Source organism: Alligator sinensis, unplaced genomic scaffold (genome assembly GCF_000455745.1).
Source record: "Alligator sinensis unplaced genomic scaffold, ASM45574v1 scaffold82_1, whole genome shotgun sequence".
Classification (NCBI taxonomy): domain Eukaryota; kingdom Metazoa; phylum Chordata; order Crocodylia; family Alligatoridae; genus Alligator; species Alligator sinensis.
In genome coordinates, this window is record NW_005841860.1 from 634,765 (window position 1) to 659,615 (window position 24,851).

General features: G+C 43.7%; 1 long non-coding RNA gene across 2 annotated transcripts in view; it reads right to left on the reverse strand.

Moving 5' to 3' along the window:
- Positions 1-2,892: 2,892 nt before the first annotated feature.
- LOC102376081 overlaps positions 2,893-24,851 on the reverse strand; it is a 76,105-nt gene continuing 54,146 nt past the window's right edge. Inside the window, exons 1-4 of one of the 2 annotated variants that reach the window (XR_322986.1) lie at positions 8,939-9,027; positions 3,232-3,307; positions 3,072-3,139; positions 2,893-2,950 (exon numbers count right to left, since the gene is read on the reverse strand). This is a non-coding gene — a long non-coding RNA (uncharacterized LOC102376081). Of the gene's footprint in view, positions 2,951-3,071; positions 3,140-3,231; positions 3,308-8,938; positions 9,028-24,851 lie in introns of those variants that run through there. The other variant, XR_322985.3, reaches the window with a different exon arrangement.

Sequence of the window (24,851 nt, forward strand, 5' to 3'; positions counted from 1 at the left end):
CCAACCACCCGCCTTCTCACCTGCCATGCCTTGATCTCAATTAATTAATGGATGTTAATTACCAGGAAGCTGCCCATTTGCTGCCCTGGTGCCAGGGGGTGCTATCTGCAGCTCCGCTTCCTCCCCTACACCGCAGTCCACGTCTGACCGATGGAATAGACATGGGCCTCGTTATAATTTGGCTCTCCCCTTACCCCCTCTCTGGGGCTTCTTGCTGCCCCCCCTGGGGCTTCTCGCTGCCCCCCCCCCCGCTGGGGCTCCCACACTGCTGTGGGTCCCCTATGAGGCCCCCTCCATCCCCTATTAGCAGCACCCAAACCGCTGGTCCAACAGCAATCACAAAACACAAACCCCTGGGCTATAACAAAATCCAAAACATCATTTGGCTAAAACATCCTTCAATTCCTCCGGGGGATACTCCTCCCCTTAGCAGCCTCATGAGCTGGTCAAGCAGTCTGTCCTCTCCCCTTCGCTTGTCTGGCAGAGTTCCCTTTCCCCTTGGCTGCCAGCAGGGAACTGCCCTCCTGGCCTCAGGCCTGAGATTTTATGTGGGAGCCAGGCCCTGCCCCTTCCGGTCATCTGACCAGGCGGGAGTGCACCCAATTCCCTCCTTAACTGGTTGTCCCAGCAACCGGCACCTGGGTTCCTGCCTCTACTCTGAGAGTAGCAGGCACCTTAGTGTCCTGCTACACTTACACACACACAACAGTTAACAGAAAGATAAATTCGATAAGCAGATAATGCAGTATTAAAGAGCTAATAGTAAATAATAACAACAGATAGATAGATAGATAGATAGATAGATAGATAGATAGATAGATAGATAGATAGATAGATAGATAGATAGATAGATAGATAGATAGATAGATAGATAGATAGATAGATAGATAGATAGATAGATAGATAGATAGATAGATAGATAGATAGATAGATAGATAGATAGATAGATAGATAGATAGATAGATAGATAGATAGATAGATAGATAGATAGATAGATAGATAGATAGATCAATTCTGTTGCAGGCCAACTGGGCACTACGAGGGTATTAGCCACTGGGCTGTTCAAAACAACAGATAGACAGACATGTGTTGGCAACTTATCGATAGTCCCTCAATGCCAGGTGCGCACCAAGTGATTCCAGAGAAGTCAGGCATCCCCATTCGACGTTGTCAGAGGGATTACCAGGGAAGGTCCCTTGATCAGGATCCAATCCTCACTCATACCGGGAGTCTGGGGTCTGGGTGTGGAACAAAAATGACCATTCTGTTCCCTCCTTCCTGCTGGTTACATGATGCACGTGCTTTTTATACCTAATCTTATGTTAATCTGTTAGCCTCAGGGCCACTCACAATGTTGCCCTATAGCTGTTACCCTATGGGATTGAAAGGTGTTAAAATTATCATAAAAGGTTACTGCCCAGGCTCAGGTTTATCCAATAAGCGAATTATGATGCAGCACCTTTAGGTTTGAAATTGACATTGCTTCGCCTAAGTTCCAACCCTTTCTAGGCTTCATTTGAATATGCTTTCTTGGGATATGTTTTCTTGGAATATGTTGGGTGTGCCAGGCAGTTAGATCCAGTTTTTACCACAAAGGCTGAACCCTGAGCAAAAAACCATTAGGCCAGCTAATCTCACAGCCACAGCTTTGCCTATGGGGCCCAGTCAGTTCCATGAAGAGTTAATTTATCATTTTGGTTAAACTTATGATAGACAAGTTACATTTGCAGTTTACAAACTTAAAAGCTTATATTAACTAATATTACCCGTTTAGGCAAAATACCAAATGCTTCCAAGAAGCACATATTTATTGCTTATTAATCCCTCTGGTTATGGCTGTCACAGACCAAGTAACCGAATGCTTACAATACTGTGTTCATCAAAATAAAAAATCATGTTATCATGTTCCCATAAAGTGTAAGTTGTGTCTCACCCCTCACAAGGCATGTATACACACTCTGAACAGGCTTTGGCCCAAGCATCCCTGTTGCACCCTAGGCTGTAGCTTCTCCCTCCCTTCCTGTTGCCCCAGGGCTGGGGCCAAAATATGACCCTGCTTCTGGCAGGGGAAAATTCCCAGCCTGTCTATGCCCACATACACACATGCATGCATGCATGTAAGCATGTGCACACACACGCACACACACACACAATTACACTACTACATGCTTGATAGTAGTAATAGTGATCAATATTGATCAATATTAATTAAGCAAAAATGTCTATGCTGTTTCAGCTGTATTATGATTTCCCAATCAAAATAGATAGCATTTCAATTCATTGTGAAAAAATAAGGAGCAGAAAAAAAAATGCTGATTTGTATTTGCTCCTGCTTGATTGATTGGGCAGGTGATGGTGTTTTGGTTGATTGATTGGGGAGGGTGTTTTGGAGGTGGGTGATGGGAAAAATAAAAGCCAACCATTACACAGAAGAGTTGCCCTCATTCAAGCTCCCTAAATGCATGCCTGGCCAAGTATTGCTGCTTGTTGCTTTTTCTTGTCTGTCTGGTTCTGGGGTGGATGTGCAGAGGGAGTGGTGGACAATGAGATGACTATTGCTTACAAAAAAGGTGATCCTGGATTTGGGATTGCAGGTAAAGAAAGCATTGGAGGACCTCCCATCTTTTCAGTAATGCCATGACTCTATAAATGCCCCACCTTATAAATAATTGTTAACAGCAAATGGTTCATGTGACCTCCTGTCTTTTGTGAAACTATCTTGCGTACATGCAAAGGATTCCCAGGCTGAGAAGGGCAGTCGCAGCCAGCACTGCTCCCAACCAATCAACCCCACCCACTCCCAAAACCCAGTCTGCCTATGTATGTATGTATAAAAGAAAAAACAACTGACACAATTTCAAATTTCTGAACTTTATAACCCTAGCAAAAAAAGGTGGCTTCTTGATAGTATCAATATTGAAAATATTCTATCTCTGATGTCCATAGTGTTCTGCAGGGAGAGGAAGAAAAAAGAAGAGGGGTTTGAACTAACAAAAGTCGAAATACAAGCCACCCACCCGCAGAACCCCTGTCATCCAAGGTTATTGGGACATTTATTACTGATACATCACCAGGGATACTTCGTAGTCTGGGGGAATGGTCTGGCAGGCAGCATCCACCTTGACTAATTGTCACGTTTCTGGAATGGGAATTATAAGAAATAGGAAGGTTTGAAATATTGAAGAATTAAGGGTTAGGTAGGTACCAAACTCTAGAAAGTTGGAAACTTACCATTCTGCTGATGCCACTGTGCTGAGCAGTGCTGAACACCATGACGGTGGGTTGCAGTGGGTGTGGGGAGCGGATACTGGAATGGAAATGGGAATTATAAGAAATAGGAAGGTTTGAAATACTGAAGGGTTAAGGGCTGCCACATGTTGTTGCAAATTTACTATCCTGGAGATGCCACTGTGCTCTGCGCTGAACATCATGCTGGTCACAGTGCCAGCAGGCAGGGGGTGCTGGGGCTGGATGGAACATGAGTACAATGGGGGACAGCCCATACACTACCACTGGTGGTGGTAGGACCAAAACAACTGAATGTCCCATAATAGGTTGCTCCGCCATTACCTTCAATACCTGGCTCCCTGTGGTCAGCTATGGTGTGGAAGCAGGGGGAGGGATGTAGGGAGGGAGGGATGGGCAGAAAAAACTCTGTTTGAAGATATTCCTGGTTCTGGGGGGGCACCCCCTGGGGACCATGCATTAAAATACAAGAAAGATTTGCTAATCGCCTTTTTGATCACATGTTAAGGGTCCACGCATGCCTTCTTGTCTGCTTGCTGCTGTGGTGGGGGGGAGGGAGGATGCTTGCTTCACCCGCAGGCTTGCCAGGATCACCGTATACTGGGATGAGGGGGCAGGGAGAGAAACAAGCATTTGACGTCCAATAACAGCCAACCCTGCAACTCTTTCCAGTAATGCCATGACTCTATAAACAGCCCCTTTATGGTACTTTAAGTAAAGGTACTTAAATTAAATAATAGATAATAATTAATGTAAGGAAAATTATATATAAATAATAATATTAAATATTAAAGCTATCTATCTATACAAAATATCGCTATCTATAAAACTATCACTATCTATACAAACTATCTGTAACCCTAGCCATGGTGCTACCTATGGCCATGTCCAGATTCATAGTCCTGGGGTGTCAAATAGCCTTGGTCAACCTCCCCCTAAGGCTGGGGCCACCTCTCCATGGAGTGCTTTCTTGTGGTTTCCCCACACACTGGAGTACATAAAGTATAACTATTTACACAGTTTATTGTTTACAAAACAGTCAACACATGAATGAGGTTAATAGCAGAACAGGATATCAGAGCAGCCTGATTGGCTGCTGGGCTGGCACGGGGAATTCAAACCACGGCCATTAAAAGCCATGGTTTGATCAAGCCTCTGGCAGTTGGGGCTTGAGTCTGGAGTGGGTGCACATGTGCCTCTAGTACATGTGTGCCCCCTGTACTTACCAGCGGCAGCAGGGGCAGAGGCAGCGGAGGCGAATCTTTTAAAAGTAAGTGGGGCAGGGAAGCCAGCACAGAGGATCCAGAGGGGGAGCCCCCTGGATTCCTCTTAACTGAGCCAGCAGGGAGCCATGCTCCTGAGCCACGTGTGAACAGAGTGAGCAACCAGGCATGCTCTGTAAGGGTGCGTCGGCATTTGAACAAGGCGGACATGCAGCAGGAGCCAGGAAGGAGTCTCCAGCAAGAGACAGAGAAAGACTCACAGCTCCATGGACATGGTAAGAACATGGGGAGCAGCTGCTAGGGACCATGCCCCAGTGGTAAGGACATGGAGGGTGGCTGCTGGAGGCCCTGCCCCACTGGTGCCACCTACCCTGGGCTCCTCTGAGGCCTCCACCCAGATGGAGCCCATGGTGGAGTCGGCGGCCCCCTGCCTCCCTGTCTGTGGGGGCTGCCTGGTGGGGACCTGGAGGCTGTGGGTGAGGGAGGGGTCTGGAGGCTCCCTTGCCAGTCCCTATTCTGCCCAACTTCAGGCCCTGGAGGAGCAGGTGAGGGAACTTCAGGCTGAGGTGAGCAGGCTATGGGGGATCAGGGCTGTGGAGGACGAAACTGACACGTATTTCCATTCTCTGCAGGATCAGTCTTCCAGGAGACAGACCTCCTGGGAAGGATGCACAGTAGAGAAATGGCAGAAGGTGACCACCAGAACCAGGGCTGCTTGGGCTAGCATGGTGGCAGCTTCCCAGGTACAACTGGGGAACAAATTCAAGGCCTTGGTAGCCTTGGAGGAGAAGGTCAAAGTGGATGCCTCTGCAGGGGACGGTGCCACTCTATGTATGGCATGGTCTGAGCAAAGATGGAACACCACGAGGAAGAAACGCTGAGTCCTTGTCATTGGAGACTCCATCCTGAGGGGAACAGAGGGTCCCATCTGCTGACCTGACCCCATGGCACGTGAGGTCTGCTGCCAGCCTGGGGCTCAGATTCAGGATGTTACAGGCATGATCCCAGACCTCATTCAACCCTTGGACCAGTACCCCATGGTCCTAATCCACGTGGGAACCAATGACGTGGTGGGGAGCAATCCAGACCACATCATGAAGGACTATGAGGCCCTGGGAGCCAAGGTCAAGGAGATGGGGGCACAGGTGGTATTCTCCTCTAGTCTCCCAGTAAGTAGATGTGGACAGCACCATGAGGCCTGCATTGGAGTGGTAAACCAGCAGCTTCAGAGTTGGTGCTACCAGGCAGGCCTTGGGTTCCTTGACAATGTCCTGCATTTTCGTGCAGGGGGCATGCTCAGGTGGGATGGGCTTCACCTCTCCCCTAAAGACAAGCGTGTCTTCTCTTCCAGGTTGGCTGATCTCATACGACATGCTTTAAACTATCTTTGCCAGGGGATGGGGCCACAAGGGGATACAAGGACACTTCCCAGCCAAGACAGGTGATGAGCACAAGAAATACCCAGGTATGTGACAGGGGTCAGGATAGTCCTGGGATCGGGGGGGGGGGGCGGTGCATGCACCCATAGGAGGCCTTAAATGCCTCTACACAAATGCTTGTAGTATGGGGAACAAGCAGGAAGAACTTGCCTTCCTGCTAGCTAACACAAATCCCAACATAGTGTGGCTCACTGAAACGTGTTGTGATTCAACCCATGATTGGGTGGTAAACATCAGGGGCTACAGACTGTTCAAGTGGGATAGAACAGGGAGGAAAGGTGGGGGTGTGGCGCTCTACATCAAAGAGCAATACATGTCCTCAACAAACAGCACTGGGTCAGAGGAGGGGAAGAGTGAAGTGATCTGGGTTAGAATACAAGGGGGTCAGGGGGAAGGGACTTAATGGTAGATGTCTACTATCAACCCAGGGGGAAGAGCTGGACCAGGAATTCTCAGATCAGCTTGCAAAGGCAGTTAAGTCAAGGGACGTGGTCATCATGGGTGACCTAAACTATCCAGACATCTGCTGGAAGGAGCAGTCAGCAAGGTCTGACCACTCATGTAGGTTCCAAGCTGAGATACAGGACCTCCATCTAAGCCAGGAGGTGCACAGTCCCACCAGGGGAAATGCCTTGCTGGACCTGGTCCTGGCCATAGGTGACAACCTGGTGAGGGGACTGCGGGTTCTCAACCACCTGGGTGATAGCGATCATCACCAACTGGAATTCACCATCTAGCACAGGGTGTCAAAGTCCTGCAGCAAGGCAGCAGCTCCTCACTAAAGAGGATTAAACCTCCATTGCTCGAGACTGTAGGGGGGTTGTTAGGAAGGCTAAGGTGGAGACACAACTAAGACTAGTGACCAGGATCAAAGATAACAAGAAGTCTTTTTTAAATACTAAGGGAGTAAAAAGAAGGTACCGGGTAATGGGGGGCCCCTGCAGGACAGGCTTGGCAATCTGGTGGTTGCACCAGATGGTAAAGCTGACCTCTTTAACAATTTCTTTGCCTCCATTTTTCTGAGCAGGGATGGGACATCCCCCCCACCAGGATTCTGGATGGACTCAGGAGACGCACACTCAGGACTAGGGTCAGAGAGGACCTAGTTAGGGAAATTAAGTAGGGGCTGGACATGTTCAAATCAGCAGGTCCAGATGATCTCCACCCCAGGGTGCTGAGGGAATTGGCAGAGGTCATTGCGGGACCCCTGGCACGGCTTTATGAGCACTCATGGTGCTCTGGCCAGGTGCCAGAGGACTGGAAAAGGGCCAATGTGGTCCCCATTTTCAAGAAGGGAAGGAAGGAGGACCCGGAAAACTATAGGCCCGTTAGTCTTACCTTGGTCCTAGGGAAGCTCTTTAAGAAAATTATCCAGGAGCACATCTGCAAGGGACCAGCAGGGGAGATTATGCCTTCGACACTGTCTCTCACCCCATTCTCATTAAAAAATTAGGCGACTGCGGCATCGATACCTGCACAGTCAGATGGGTCACAAATTGGCTGGAGGACTGCACCCAGAGAGTGGTGGTGGACGGGTCATTTTCAACCTGGAGGAATGTGGGCAGTGGGGTCCCCCAGGGCTCGGTCCTCAGGCCTGTACTGTTCAACATCTTTATCAGTGACTTGGACAAGGGGGTGAAAAGCACCCTGTTCAAATTTGCGGATGACACTAAGATGTGGGAGAGGTGGGCATGCTAGAAAGGAGGGACAGGCTACAACTAGATCTGGACAGGTTACAGGGGTGGGCGGATGAGAATAGGATGGGATTCAATACTGACAAGTGCAGGGTACTGCACCTAGGGAGAAAGAACCAGCAGCATACATATAGGCTGGGGAACTCCCTTCTTGTCAGCAGAGAGGCAGAAAGGGATCTTGGAGTCATTATTGATTCCAAGATGAACATGGGACACCAATGTGAGGATGCAGTCAGTAAGGCTAACTGCACCTAGTCATGCATCCACAGATGCATCATGAGCAGGTCCAAGGAGGTGATCCTTCCCCTCTATGTGAAATTGGTCAGGCCACAGTTGGAGTACTGTGTCCAGTTCTGGGCCCTGCATTTCAGGAGGGATGTGGACAACATTGAGAGGGTCCAGAGGAGGGCCCCTCACATGGTCAGGGGGCAGCATGGCAGGTCCTATGAGGGGAGGCTATGGGACCTGAATCTGTTCAGCCTCCACAAGAGAAGGCTGAGAGGGGGATCTCGTGGCCATCTACAAACTTACCAGGGGGGACCAGTGGGGAACAGGAGAGTCCCTGTTCCCCAAGCACTACCAGGAATAACTAGGAATAACGGCCACAAGTTAACTGAGAGTAGGTTCAGGCTAAACATCAGGAAACACTACTTCACAGTCAGGGCGGCTAGGATCTGGAACCAACTTCCAAGGCAAGTGGTGCTCACTCCTACCCATGGGGTCTTCAAAAGGAGGCTAGATAATCACCTAGTCGCAGTTGCTTGACCCCAGTACTCTTTCCTGCCCATAGCAGGAGGTCGGACTTGATGATCTGCTCAGGTCCCTTTCAACTCTACCAACTATGAAATTATAATCTAATTGTCAAAGGAAGGTATCAATGAACTAAAACACTCTGTATAAATAGAATCCAGGACACCCTCAGTGTAACTCCCCAGCTTAAACCTTGAGACTCTAGTGAGCAGCAGCACATGAGGTTAACACAAACATCAGCTCTCCTTCACACTGGCAGCACAACCACCATGGCTGCTGTTGCCGCTTCAGAAAGTCCTGCTCTCTGCTAGAGCCTCATGGGGAAGAGAAATTCTCTGCTCCAGCTGTCTGTGGTATCTGCAAAGAAACACATACTGTCCCCGCTCCTCAAAAGCACCTTTCTCCAATTCCCTTGCACTGATAACTGAAACAACCCTGGGTTTATCACCCACCCGGCCCCAGGCTGGTTCTCAGTTAACTCTCCCCAGAGCCTTCTCAAATCAACACCTTGCCCTCCTAGGCAAGTCTACTTTACCACCCTTCTTCCTCCACCTGGGTCCCTCTGCCTCAGAGGGAAAAAGGATACCAGGTTGTCTTCTCCCCATCACTAAGGGCAGGTTCACTTCTCAGGCAGTCTGCAGGGTGGTTCCTTCCCAAGCTCTATGGTCCTGGGTCCCAGGTCCCTTCCCTTCTCTGAGCCTGGCTGAGTCCCCTGGGCTGAGTTCCCTCTCCTCTCCTGCCTCAGGAGCCAATCAAAAACATGCATATGCTCTTGCAAACAACAACTTTCTGTAAACTTTTCTGATCTGCCTTTGCAGGGATTCTGAGCCTTGCTGCAAATCCAGCAGCAGCTGTTACATATCTATACAAAACCTAAACATTATCTGTACACTTTGCTCTTTGTTCTTCCTTTTTCTCCCCTTCATTGATTGGAGGGCATGCTGCATTGTTCAGAGAGAGAGGGGGAAGAAAGGAGACATGAAATCGGGGGGGCAGGAGGATATGTTAAATGGCACATCTGACAGGCAGCATCCACCTAGATGATCCTCCGTGGTTCTGGAATAGGGATGTTTGAAACAGGAAGGTTTGAAAAGAGAAATGTTCAAGGGAGTCTTACGGTAAGGGTAGCAGTGCTGAGCAGCTATGAACCCTGTGTGCGTGTAGCAGGTGTAGGGTGTGGGCAGTGGGTACATGGGGAGCACGCACATTACAGGCAGCAGCAAAAAAAATACCAAGGGGTAATAAGCTACCACTTGTTCCACACCACTGAGGGTTTGCTCTTGCTCCGCCATTTTCCTACTCATGTATATTTAAAATAATAAAAGTATTGCAGTTTGAAAGCATTTTGAAAGCCATGCCTCACTCAAACCCACATCTGGTCAGCTGAGCAGTGGGAGGGAGGGGTTAAGGATAACACATAACATAAATTCACAGCACCACCTACTGGCTAAAGAAAAAGTATAGCACCACCTATTGGTGAAGGAAAGCAATTACAAGTCTTTGAGATGCTCAGTGTGTGCACAACACGATGGGGTATGCTAAGCCAGGGCTCAGGGAAATAAAACCTCTCGAAGCAGGGTTAGCTAAAAGCACCAAGGAGACTTTTAAAGCCCTGGGAAATTCCGATTGTGCAAACACAAACACAATGGGAAGCTGCATGTTGTCTACAAACGCCCATAAATATCAGGACCAGATCATACAAATCTGGAGCCTGCTCTAAAGGCTGGCAAGACTCAAGACTCAGTTTCTGACCACATTCTACATCAGTTAGCCTTCATTAAATCAAATGGGGAAGATTTCTAGGTACATAGTAAGGCTGCAATTAAAAATATATCCAAATCACACTGATCCATCTTCCTGGGAGTCTTAAATTATCTCCACAGAGCTCTCAATCAGTCTAGAAAAAGCCTATGTCCCCCATGATGCTGGCTTTAGAGCAGAAATGATAACCATTCCCCTGTCATTTCAACTGGTCTGTTGTGAAATGGGGCCCTCTAAGCAGCTGCAGATTTGGCAGCACCATCTGAGCCAGCCTTGACAGCCAACTATGATATATCATAGTGAACTGATGGGAGAGTTTTTACCTCATATTTAGATCTTAGCCAAGGATGAACTGTCAATAGAGATGAGAAATTTACATATAAATACCATTTTTCACCTTGATGAATAATAAGGGCTCTTCAAATTATGGGCGTACTTAGTAGCTGTGTTCGTCTGAGACAAAAAGACATACAAAAAACTAGAACATTTTTCTTCCACCTGGATGATGGTGTGGTAAGAGAATTAATCACATCTAAAAAGGTATATGCCACATTAGTAAAGCAACAATGTAAGTGACTAAGTATTAGTCACTCAACAATACCATATATAATTATGTTTAAATCACATCTTTCTGCTTGTTTGTTTATGATCTTCTAATAGTGCTTATGACTCTGGCATGCAGCATCATGATAACAATGTACAAAAGAACAAGTCTGAAATACTTAGTGGTTACTGAAACTAATGAGCATAACTATTTTTTTTCAATAAATAATTATCCTACATAAAATACATAGTGTGGATAGCCTAACAGTAATTTATACCCTACATTCTTTAAACAATGCATGATCTATGATATCATATATGTCAGCCTGTCCACTTGAACCATGGAATTAAATAATTCTGTGGAAACAGGGAATTAATCTAGTATTTGGCTAAAATAGTAAACATCAAGGAAAAAGATAAAAAGAAAGTACTTAACTTTTTTTTTTTATATATCTAACTGATAATATCCAAGAGAGAAATGTTACATTATTAAATTGTGGGTATGAGAGAGAGAGAGAGAGAGAGAGGAATATTGACTAAAATAATCATTACCTTGAGAAAGGAATTTGATTAATTACCATGAAAGCAATTAAACTAAATTGTCTAAATTATTTTACATTTCTGATTTGAGAGTTAATGTTTGATTAAACTGTCATGGAATTGATCATATGAGGTTTGATTGATATTTAACAGCAAGCTATGTTAAAGGATCCATAGGTTCTATGCAATAAAAAACCATAGTGCCAGAACAGAGAATTAGAGCTGATTAGCGTGAATTGAATTTATTATGCATTATTAAGGCTTCTTGATAAAATCATGACTATTTCATTTTAAATTCATACAGCTAATCATACAACACAGCGGTGATAACTTTAAGAAGGTGACCAACTGACAAAATTAATTTGCAAGGTACTACTGAATACAAATTTTGAAATAGGGTCCATTCACTCATTTTGAATTGCTAAGTATGCAAAACTAAAATGTTTGACCTCTGGGAGTTTCCATCAGAGCTCCCTTAAAGCCATCCAATTTTCTCAGAGCAGACTATGTACTAATCATAACACCAGCTCACAGGATATCACAGAATGGTGCCAATGACATCAAGGGTAGCCGGACAGTGGCAAAAAAGAAGACTGCCTGTAGCTAGTGGCAGTTTGCATTACATGAGGAACTGTTGAATCCATGAAAGGCACTCTGGGTTCACTTTAGCATGCAGTGGGATGCTAGGTCTGAGGTGATCTGAGAAGGAAGGAATCTACATGCTCTTGCAGCCACAGCCAATTTTAGGTGGCTGGTGGTAGAAGGGCTCAAACATCCATACCATTCCTCTTCAGGTAGTTTCACCAGGCAGCAGGGGAAAGGAGACAACTAGCTATATGCATATCAGGAGGGGGACAACTAGCTATGCATATCAGATTGCTGAAAATGCTGCCTAGATTAAAGGAGTGAAAAGGGGGTTGGACACATGACCCATGGGTAAGCATGTGTAATGACCTGTTACTCAAAAACTAGAAAGGCCTATATAATCACAGGTGCAATGTGAGTTTTATTACTTCAACAGTGGTCTGGTTTGGGGAAGCCAGTTACCTAACTTCACTGATACTAGAGGCCAAGGATCTGGTCATAATAAGTGCCAATTTACACAAAAATTCATTATTAAACTGAATGCAATGAGACTGGTTAGAGCTCTGTATGCCACTGCTATCCATGCTTTCTGAGAATTTCAAATACGGATTTAAAAAAAAAAAAGAGTAACTTGGAGAAGCTTCATAGGTAGCAGTAACTGACAGATTTGAATTTGAGGAATTTGGGTCACAGACAATCTGTATCTGCACCTATGAACATGATGAAATCTTGAACCCAACTGTGAGGTACCTCAATATAAATAATAATAATTACCCTGTTTGAACATTAAATTCCATTAGAAAAGAAACCACGAACAACCATTTAAATGGTACGCCTGAGCTAGCAAGATGTTTTCTGAGCCTTTTTGACCTTATTAAATGTTTCATGATTCCCCCAGCCATTTCCACTGAAATTTTTACCATCTTCACTTTCACCTTCAATTAGATTGGTCTAACCAAAAGACAGATTAAAACAGCTCTTCTTCTAGCAGCATTAAACAATTCTTAACTACCACTCCAGATAAAAGAAGTGCTTTGTCTGGTTATTGAAATAATCACCAGAAAGCATGCTGGAGCCTTCTGTCAGACTTTTGGCCCTCCTTTTTGTTCCGCTTTGAGTCAGGAAGGTAGAATGCTCATTTTGAATGTCTTATGCCATGTGTAGACGAAACAAGGAGCATGTGCACACAACACTTTAAAGCGGGTTAGATGCTTTTGCACCACTTTAATGGTGTTAGTGTTTGCACTTGTCAGTGGTGTATTAAGCAGTAATTCCAGCCGCTGTGGCAAATCCAGTGGCGTAATGCACTTTGAATGACTTGGGGCAAAGCAAACTAAAACTCTGAAGAGGAAGAGTTTTAGTTTGCTAACCTACAGCCATGGAGTGAAGCACCAGGCTCTGTGCAGCTCAGGGGCTCTGCAGGAAGCCCATGCAGGCAGCCTGGCAGCAGCCCAGGAAAGCAGGCTCTGCCCAAGAAAGAAAGAAGTGGCAATATATATATATTTTTTTTTTCCTGGAGCCTGCCTGCCTGCCTGAGCTGCACGGGGGCCTAGTGCTTTCCTCCACGGCTGCAGTGCCCCCTAGGACCGCCCGAGCCAGGTGCCTGCGGGCAGGTGCTGCCTGGGAAGGAGGCTGCTGCTGCAGAGGGAAGCACCAGTCCTCCCCGCAGCTCAAGGACTGCCGCTCTACCCACTGGCAGCTTGTCCTCCCCTCCCTGCCACCAGAGATGCAGCTAAGTGCACGGGTGTGTGCACAACACGGGGGTTTACTTGGCCCTAAATTGAAGCTGTTTTTAAAAACCCACTGCTGCAATTTAGGGCTCCGGTTTTGTCCACACACACCCTTAGCAACCACCTCTAACAAAACTTCCCGTGCTAAAGGATGAGACTTCTTTATTCCTCATTATGAATCATCAACCTATTTACTTCAGTTTTTCTTCCTCGGTGTTTAACTGCTGGCACATAAACCTTATTAAATGTAAGAGGTGAACAGACACAAGGAGTGTATGGCTGGGTACCTGCTTTCCCAAGCCACTTAGCAGCCCAGAGGTTGATTCATGTTTAGCTTTCTTCATTCCTTAGGCACTTCCAGATTGCAGCACAGACAGCATTCCCTTCTTTTATTTAGCTTCTAATGAACAGCAAATATGTTCATGTCAAGAGACAGTGTTATTCTTTACTACAAAATGTGGTGACCTCTCTCATCCTTTTAAACAATAGTGTGCTTTCCTGAAGCATGCCACAAAAGCTGTAACTAGATAAGGAATTATTCTGCTCTCACTTTGGCTCTCCTGGCCAGCCTGAGGAATAATGGTCTGTATGTTTCAGCTGAATCACCTGTCTTATACAGATCATTCTGCTCTTAATGGGGATGAGTGCTGCACACCAGTTGTTGCATAGTTAAAGTGCACTTGTTTGGGGGGCAGCCTGAAAAACAGGCAAAAGATAATCTATGAAGTTTGTTGGGGAATAGATGGGACTGCAGATAACTTAGATGTCTGGAATTAAGGGACATTTAAATGATAAAGAATTAATGGAATACTATCTGAACCCAGAATCCCCAAGTTAATAAAAGGCACCTTCAAGGAACATTGAAAACATTCTAAGAGGTCAACTTGCATTTCCTTTCATTTTCTGGAATGTATACTGAACCAGCCTGATTTCTATGCCTGTTTGATTTGTTGTATTTAAATTATGGCAGGTCCTTTGGTAAGGATAAATGGAAAGGAGCTTATGGCTGGTTAGAGAACTTCCCAGGAGATGTAGTCTGAGAGATGGTGTCTGAGGAACGTATTTACAGTGAGTGCTAAAGGAATCAAGAAATGAACTGGACCTCATCTCAGAGATCTGAGGGAGCTTTAATATTCCTTTTCCCATCTAGGCCATCTGCTGAATACACTGTTTATTTTCCTCTTTAAACAAAGCAGCTTAAAGGGTTTGGGGAAATTCAAAAGCCAGTACATAGAGAGAACCTACTGAAATGGGGAAAAATAAACAAGAAAAATAAATATGAGAAAGAAAGACATGTAGTAAAGACAGACCTTGTGAATAATATTAGCTGGAGCAATGAACCACTATGAATGTGAATTGTAAAAGAGAAGTATCTTTCTTGAAAGCGGAGCAAAGGTATATGGAGACCACCTAAGAACAGACCATGGAAGACAGAACAGTCTACAAACAAGCAAAATAATAGCAAAGTCCTAGCCCTACTGAAATTAAATGGAAGAATTGACACTGAATGTCATGGAGCCCAGATTTCACCTTGAAAGTTGTATAAAAGGAGGGATTACTCTTCCAAGAGAATTGTGGACACAGGTATGAATCTCTGTGCATGCATGTGTGTTGCACATGCACACACACATACACAATCCCATTGTTTGTTAAACAACTTTTTCCCTATGTAGTGTTCTGCTTCAATGTTAATGAAAATGGCTTGGTGCTTTTGGGATGTATTTATTTTAGTTTCTCAAAAAGCTTTTTTTATTTATTTTTTTATTTTTTAAGGAGCAAGCACTGCAAAACCGCCAAGCCCCTTTTCTTCTGTCCATACATCAAGAAGAGTGCTGGCAATAAAACCACACATTTTCCTCTGAGCCATTTTTTAGGAGGCCCACTTTGTCAAATAGTGGGAAATAGTTTAATATCAGTCTCCATGGTAGTTCATCTTTAGAAGCCTGTTTAACAGAAAATATAACTCCCTCTGATGCTACATATGTTTATCTGCCTGCAATGTTCCCAGGATGTAGTAAGGGTGAAGTGAATTCAGATTGAAAACCTGAAAAATGGAACTGAACCACACATTCCAGTCAGCAGTGACAGCATTCAAAGTAGATAAAAATAAAGAGGATCCGGTGCAGGATCCTCTGGTCTTTTGGCAATATAAAGAAAGCTAGCCCTTTCAGGTAATTCAATTTATAACACAAGTATCAATACAGTAAGTAACAATACTATGAATCAAAGCAGCACTTCCTTTATCTGGTTCTCAAGCACAAAAGTTGATTTTTTATTATTTTAATTATCCAAAACAAGGCCACAGGACCAGGGAATTCCTCAGGTCCAAGTCTCAGCTTTAGCTCTTCTGCTTCTCCTTTTTGTGGCCTCTGCCTAATCCTCTTGGTCTCCGTCTCCTTCTGTTCTACTGCTGAGATCTACCATAAACAGAATAGGCATAGCTACTCACCTCATGGCAGTTGGAGGGGGTGTCCCACTGGGATGGAAGCATCCACAAACATGTTCAGAAGTGGTAATAAGAGTCAGAGAAGGTTAAATGCATGTTAGAGTGCTTCTCTGACCTTCTGTCTGTTTTGCCTATTTTTATGATAGTCTCCATAGGGAAGGTTCCTCCTATGCTGGTTGGTGGAGTGTCTTAGACAATATGTCTTGGCCCTCAGGCATGACCTTGATACATTAAATTAATAAGAACAGATGTGACATATCCTGCTTTGCCCCAGCCAATAATCGGATAAATAGGGAGACGTTATGATTACCCAGTAAAATCAAGTAGTCACCATAGTGCTTCCACTCAAAGTGTATCAGCTTCTACACTGGTCCATACAACCCACAAAGAAAGCAGTGGTCTCTTTTTCTGGCCCGTAAGTAACAGAATAACCTGTTGTGGGCAATAGCCTGCTTTGTTTTCCCTGTCATCCTGAAGCATAGTTTTTTAAAACAACTTTTCTTATTGCCATGGGCAACATTGGAGGGCCTCACGGACATGATGCTGCCTGTCAGCCAAGACGCTGGGGACTACTGACTGAAAGGTTCAGTGGTACAAGTGCCTCCCTAATCTACAGTGGGGAACAGAATACGCATAGAACGTTATTTAGCCAAAGCAAGCCACTTGAGTCATTTTGCAAGGGGCAGTGTACCCTTCTTTTAAAATTTTCCAATGGCTCAAAACAACAAACAAAAACTTACATGTGTTGGTACATAAGTAGTACGTCTCATCTAAAAATCTCAAAGCATTCTACCAAGGCAGAACCGGATGTTCTCATGTTACATCTGAGGAAATTTGGGCACAGATAAAGTGATGGTGTTTGGGCTGGAAGTCATGTTTCCTTAGTGTCAAATTCCAAGCTCAAAACACTGGACCCTCCCACCATGTTTTGAAGCTATTGTAGAGTTAATAAACAATGCACTGATGTTTCTATTGCCTTTGTTATTCAGTATTCACTACAGCATGACCCACAGGAGTTACAGTAAGGGGTGGGGATTGCTCTCTTCTAAGGAATAATTTGGGATAGAACAGTACTACTTACACTTTTTCAAACCTTTATATTTCATCTCCTATCTGCACTGTGTCTCTGAAGTCTGATAAGGGCCTACAAAGTACTGTGATTAAAGTACATTTGTTTAATACCTGTAACAAATTAAACACATGTAATTTTCTTCTTAAATGCAGAATAGTCTCAATAAAAATCCTGTGAGGTTGGTTACAAAGGTTTAATAAAAGATGTATAGAAAACTTTATGGAAACCAAAGAGAGATATAGCCTGCATTATTTATAAAAGATTTTTCTGCTACTTTTGTAGAGGTTTTTTTTTCCCCCTCCATTGAAATGTTATCCAATTTCTTTGCAGAGACAGAGATTACATCAGTAAGAACCAGTTCCTTCATGTTATATCATTCGCATTACTTAGAATAATTAAAAGTATGAATATAGATGATCAGAAACACTTCACTGGCACCAAGAAGCTGCTTAGAAAATGAGCATTTAAACCAATAAAGGTGCAAATTCTAAATTATAAGAAAACTCTATTAAAATACATCTTTATACATCCTACATTTTATGTATTGTCTGAACTGAGCTTGACACAGTTTTATTCATGCTGCACAATAAATATCTTTTGGTCTTTATGGTTAACTAGGAAACCTTGGATCTACTCATAACTTCATTTTAAATATAACATTCAAATCATCATGATCATTGAAAGGGAAGACGGTAAGGACCATTCCCTATGTACAGAACAATCAATCTACATATGCTACAAATCCCTCAGGTCTAACCTTAGGAATTATTTAATAGTAAAGAAATTATTCTCCTTGAGAATGGATAAGCATTCTCTGGCATCTCTAGTATTACTCTCTACCACCATTTGCAAAGAGTCTTTCAACCTACTTTGTTTTAAATATTATTGTTAATATAGTATCTTATAAAATAATTTAAATAAGCATGACCATATCCTTACAACATACTGTAGATCAAGGCAGACAGCTTGGGACTCATCCAAGTTTATAGAATGGACATAGCATCCAGTGAGGATGAAATTTAGGACTAACTACCACATCCTGTACTTACACCACTCTTATATATTCTAGTCTTGTCTAAACTAGCTCCTCTAATGTAGCAAGGTATTTCTACAGCCTCATTATTAGGGTATCTGACCATTATATCATTCTTTTCACATTGTAACAGACAAGGTTTTTTCTGAGGCTCAGAAATTAATCTAAGAACCCTGAGGTTCACCTCAATCTTCTATTTCTCTCCTATCTAGAAAAGAGATTCTCATATTTTACCATAAAAGAACACAGCAGATTATAGACAGAAAAAGTAATCCTTAATAGTGTCCCTGGATATGAGAAGCCAGAGCAGCATCAGATGTACTTCGCATCCTACAACACTCCATATAAATTACGCAAAATGAATAACAGGCTTGAAATAACATTTTGTAGAGGTGCAGGGGACCATATGCAGAGCTGGAAACACTGTTCTTACATGAAAAAACTTTGGAAAATGATCAGAAAAACTGTGCAAAATAAAATTATCAAGTAGAATCTCTCATCAGATGGGACTTCACGCTCCCTGAGACTCAGCAGCCCTTTCTCCTGGGTATTCAGAAGTTTTGATTAGCTTGAGGGAGCTCTCTTGCTTGCAGATAGGATCATCCATCCTTGCTGCTAACCGGAGATCAAAGCATACATGAAAATGGTTAAGTGGGAGGCATTCTCATGATAAAAAAGCTTCTGAGAAAGGAAATTACACTAATTATTCTATTAAGTATAATCATACATGTAATTATGCTCCCATACCTGACCTCTATTTTTTTCATCTATGGAGTTGAAAACCCTCCCCAGGTACGTGGATTCTTCCATCCCAGTGTGAAAGGTGAAAGACCAAGGTTCTGCTGACTTTTGAATTTTTTTTAAATGTCTTCAGGCTATACAGAACAGAATCAGTTTGCTCTTCCTCTTGCAGAAGGATACGATCAACAACTCCAGACCACTGGGATTTAGCCTAATGAGGAGCAAGTGATGTTGTCAGCTGCCACTTTCCCTAGGCATGTTGGGATCAATAGGGAGTAGGTTTAAAATCTATCATGGGTCCCATAGGAATCTTGATAGTGGAGAAATATTGGAGGACATGCTCAATTAGGACATGGTCTCACTTCCAGCACCTCCCTTTGAGAAGACTCTAATAGCCTCTTAAGGAAGCACAGTGCTTTAAGGGTTACCACATAGGTCGGAAACCCCTTGGGGAGCCCAGCCACAGCAGTTCTGCAGGAAAATATGCCAGCATAAGCATGGGTGGGACCCACCTTGACATTCTTTAGAACAACATATGTGAATGCAGCTTTGATTTGTTATTAACTTGGTGGCAGCCAGCATAATAAAAAAAATACTAAGAAACATGATAAACATTTTAGCTGTTTAAGTGGTAAAGTTCAGTAAGGCACAACTAAAAATACATGTGACCTAATTCTTCTCCCAGTGAAGCCAAAACAAAAAAGATAACTTTCCCCAGAGCAGAATCCAGTAAACAATTCTTCTCCCATTAAGGTTAATTAATCCTCAAAAGGAATCTTTAACATCAGTGTCATTGAGATGTGATTTACCCATTCCTACAGATCATAAAGATGTTAAAAAAGGTCAAGCCTTCACACCTGCCCTGGTCATCATTAATTCCCTTGAGAACTTATCTCCATAGTTTGCACAAAGGTCAGGTAGAGTTACAATCCCTGATGTTTTCCTGAGCCTTTGTGACAAGGTGAGAGAAGGAGGTGCAACAACATAAAATGTGGGGAAACTGCAGAATTGCAGTCTTACTCCATTATACCATGCCCTTCTCCTTGTACAAAGTCAAATGTTAGCAGGAGCCATTTCAAGGAAAGGTGTTACCTGCCCACCTCTTCCATATACCAAGGAGTGAATATAATCCTTCCCTGAGATCACCTTATGAAAGTAAATCTGCACTGTTGGTGTTGGTTACCACGCTCAACACCCCACTATCTGGTTCTTCGTGTCTTTGTGCCGGTAGAATGGGGATAACAACACTCCTTTGCCTCTCAGGAATGCTGAGGCATAGTTCATATCCACAGCCCATTTTGAATCCTCAGAGGGATGGTACTGCAGAAGTGCAAGATATTTTTTGTTGCTATGACAGTTCCCTCACTCTCTCTAACTCCCATGGTCTAACAGTGAGCTCGGTCATTCATTGTGCCCTGTCTCCAGTTATGCTGTCTTGCACTTCACCACATTATTACCATCACTTCTAATTTAATAGGTTACTGAGATCTCCTGGGTTCAGGATCCATGTCTGATCTGATTAAGAGATATTTTGTTTAGCGCTGGTGAGAAAATGTAAATATTTTCATTACCCTTTCTGTCTCCTCCTCCTTTTTCTTAAGCTTCTATATTCAGTTTGTTTGACTGAGTCCTGGTGTTAACTGAACATTTTGTTCTACAAAATTAGGGTTGAAATCTCACAAAATTCACTGTACAAGTTTTCCAGTGTTGTTGCAATACTTACATACCCAGTTCCAATAACATCCAGGGAAGACAACAGTGAAGAGGAATGCAACAGTGAATGCAAGAGGAATGCAACAATGAAACTCATGGAGAACATGAGATAACAAGATCATTTAGGGATGGCAGGGGTCAGAGGCATTAGGATGCTGCCAGGCACTCTTGGCAGCTGCCACACACATGGTCAGCAGCTACTTCTGGTTGCCACGATATAACTGGAGTGATTGAACAAGTGCAGCAGCAGCCATATTTTTCACCTTCTTCCCCAGGCCCCCACATTGCTGCCAAGGGAGCTACCCCAGTTACTCCACCCTAATTATACCACTAGTAGGGATCATATTTTAGGAAATCTTTTCTGTTTTTCCATATTGTGCACAATGCCCTTTGTTTTCAAAAACTGAACAAAAAATGGGGAAAGGGATGGCATGATACAATTTTTCATATATAAATTTACAATTACAATTTAGAAATTATATAGAGTCCCACACTATGAATAAGATCTTACCAAATTGGAATATGTGGGGCTACACCCATTTTGCACTGGTGACTACATAAGATTCAGGGCAACAAACAAAAGGCCCCAGGAAGAAAAATGCCTTAGAGAACATTGGCAGATTCATTACCTTTTGCAAAACTAATCTTCACAAGTTAGTACACAAACTATCATTCCTTTCATTGGCATCTAGAAATCTAAGCAACCTCCATTGCAAGCAGGCAGACTCCTGTTTTGTCCCTAATTTACAGTTGTGTGGCTTCCACGGTGTTCCATTTGTCATAAATAAGACTGACTTTGCACTCATGTAAGGGCAGAATTGAGCCCCTTCAATTTCATCTATCTCTTTGCTATCCCTGTCATTAGGCAGCAGAGATCCAAACTATGATGAAACACAATTTCACATGATCAGCACCCAGGGTGCCAACAGCCTATGAAAAAGAAAGAGAATTAGATTATGAGATGCAAATAGATGAAACATGAGTTTCCATTTTGAAATGAGTTGTCAGGGGATCCTGCTTGAAGAGAAAGATTGTAAGAGTTGTTTCAGTTCCAACAGGTATCCACAGTCTGATGCTGCTACGCAATAATTACAAGAGAGTATAAACGATCCAGGAAGAACAGATGAAAATAGCAAAAGTGCAATTTAAATGTGACAGAAGCAGGTGCCTGATTCAGGCTCTCTAATTTGTGTTGGTGGATGGGTATAAATACAATCATTCCTTTCCCATTATCAGCTTAATTGTTTTGTTATATAGATTAGCCAGCTGAGAATGAGATGCTGCATGCAAACAGCATTAAACATTGCCAGCTTTAATTTATAAATTCTTTTTTCTTTCTCTACCTTAGTTTTCATTCATTAAAACAATGTATTACCTATTGCCTTCCCCTCTGCTGTACAGAACACTTAATATACTATACATAATCTTAGTAGGAGCAGCTGAAAACTTTAGCAAGCACAGTTAAGTGCCCTAACTATAAGCTATTTACTATTTGGTGGGAAGGTGGGAAATGAGGGTCTCATGTTCTGACCAGAAATTTCATCCTGAACCAAAGACATTGTTAGCACTGTCAAAACTTCTTTCTACTGGCAACTGAAAGTTGCCTTTGAGTGACAGCTACAGGTGAACAATGTATCATTAGGAAATTCCAGGCCACTTTCCATCCAGATGATGCCCAGTTCTTAGAAGGCCTCAGAGGTCATGCCAAACATTTAGGTAATGGGAGGACTCACATTTCTATTGAGGTAAAACTCCTTCCTTTCAGGAGAGAAGTTGCAGCCCTACAGGACTACCAAGACTGCATGACTTTTGGTAACAGTCCAGAGAGATGGAATGAAATTTCTCATTTTAAGCATTCTGTTTCACTTGTATATCAGGGTTAAACAAGAGTCACTGTTTACTGGTATTTTAGCATAGGTGGTATCTACTTCTTTTCTGCAGCTGAGGGCATTTTTTTCCCAAAAATTGTCTAATATCTCTCCCAACTTCATAGTTAGTTCAATGCAGGAAGCATACTAACACTTGTTTCTTGCATATTTCCTGTATCATCAGGGTTACAATACCAACATAAGACTACTTCAGAAGGACTGCCAGCTGTGCAACTAAGAATTGAATTAATAGGGGTTTATCCTATCCATGGTAATCAGCATTTTAAAATATTGGTAGATACTTTATTTTATTATATCATTAATTCAAAGATGGGGTTGGACAATATTTTTTTTTCAAAAGAAAAATTAGTTATCCCCCCAACACCACTTCTTTAGGAAAGAATGGATCTTCCCTGGGATATCTGGGGACTCAATCCAAGAATTTCAGTTTAAAATTTTTGATGAAAGGTTTGGAAATTATTTTCTTAATTATAAATCTAATGTCTATTCAGTGCCTTCCTTCCAATCCCAATATATAATTGAGGGTATTCCTAGTGTAAACTGTGCATTTCACACCCAGTCCTGAAGGAAGAAGGCAGTTTGCCAAAGTAAGACTGCATACAAAAGGAATAAAATGACTAGGTTACTTCATGATTGGAAGTATTGATTATTGCATTTCACAGATTCCTTAGAGTACTTGTTAGGACATCCAGCTTAGCCTCATTGTTATGGACCTACCTAAAACATAGATAGGCGGGGAGATGGAGGAAAAGCAAGGGCAACATTGGGCCCCTGCTAAACTAGATGGGACAACTGACAACCGACGCCCAGGAAAAAGTCAACTTGCTAAATGGGTACTTTGCGTTGGTCTTTCACCAGTCCCATGGGACACCCCTGCCCATTACGGGACAGGGAGGCCCAGGTCAGGGAGATTCCTTACCCTCCATCAACGTTGACCTCGTGAAGGAACACCTTGAGAGGCTGGATACCTTCAAGTCAGCTGGCCCGGAAACGTCTACACCCCAGGGTACTCAAGAAGCTGGCTAGCATCATAGCTCAACCTCTGGCATGGACCTTTGAGAATTCCTGGCGCTCTGGTAAAGTGCCTGAAGATTGGAAGAAGGCCAATGTGGTGCCTATCTTCAAGAAAGGGAGGAAAGTGGATCCAACAAACTACAGGCCCATCAGCCTGACCTCTATTCTGGGGAAGGTCTTAGAAAAGATTAACAAAGAGACCATTCTTAATAGACTGGCCGATGGCAACATCCTGAGGGATAGCCAGCATGGGTTTGTTGCGGGTAGGTCTTGCTTGACCAATCTTATTTCCTTTTATGACCAGGTGACCTATCACCTGGACAAGGGAGAGGAGACCAATATCACATATCTTGACTTTAAAAAAGCCTTCGATCTGGTATCCCATGATCACCTCTTAGCAAATCTGGCCAACTGCAGCCTTGGGTCCACCATGATCCATTGGCTGGGGAATTGGCTCTGTGGTCAGACCCAGAGGGTGGTGGTTGACGGAAGTTAATTGTCGTGGTGCACTGTGACCAGTGGGGTCCCTCAAGGCTCTGTCCTTGGACCTATATTATTCGACATCTTCATTAATGATGTGGCCACTGGAGTCAGAAGTGGACTGGCCAAGTTCGCCAATGACACCAAACTTTGGGGTAAAGCATCCACACCTGAGGACAGAAGGGTGATTCAGATTGACCTTGACAGGCTCAGGGAATGGGTGGATGAGAACCTGATGGTGTTTAACACTGAAAAATGCAAGGTTCTCCACCTTGGGAAGAAAAACCCGCAGCATGCTTATAGGCTCAGCAGTGCTACACTGGCTAGCACTACAGATGAAAGGGACTCAGGGGTCATGATTGACCACAAGATGAACATGAGCCATCAATGTGATGCTGCAGCTAGTAAAGCGAGCAAAATGCTGGCTTGCATCCATAGATGCTTCTCAAGCAAATCCTAGGATGTCATTCTTCCATTGTACTCGGCCTTGGTGAGGCTGCAGCTGGAGTACTGCGTCCAATTTTGGGTTCTGCAATTCAAAAAGGATGTGGAGAAGCTTGAGAGAGTCCAGAGAAGAGCCACACAGGGGTGATCTGATAGCTGCTTATAAGTTTATTAGGGGTGCTCACCAGATTCTGGGGGAATATTTGTTCACCAGAGCACCCCAAGGGATGACAAGGTTGAACAGTCACAAACTTCTCCAAGACTGTTTCAGACTGGACATAAGGAAGAACTTCTTTACTGTCCGAGCCCCCAAGGTCTGGAACAGCCTGCCACCGGAGGTGGTTCAAGCACCTACACTGAATGCCTTCAAGAGAAATTTGGATGTTTATGTTGCTGGGATCCTATGATCCCAGCTGACTTCCTGCCCTTGGGGCAGGGGGCTGGACTCGATGATCTTCCGAGGTCCCTTCCAGCCCTAATGTCTATGAAATCTATGAAAATATGGGAG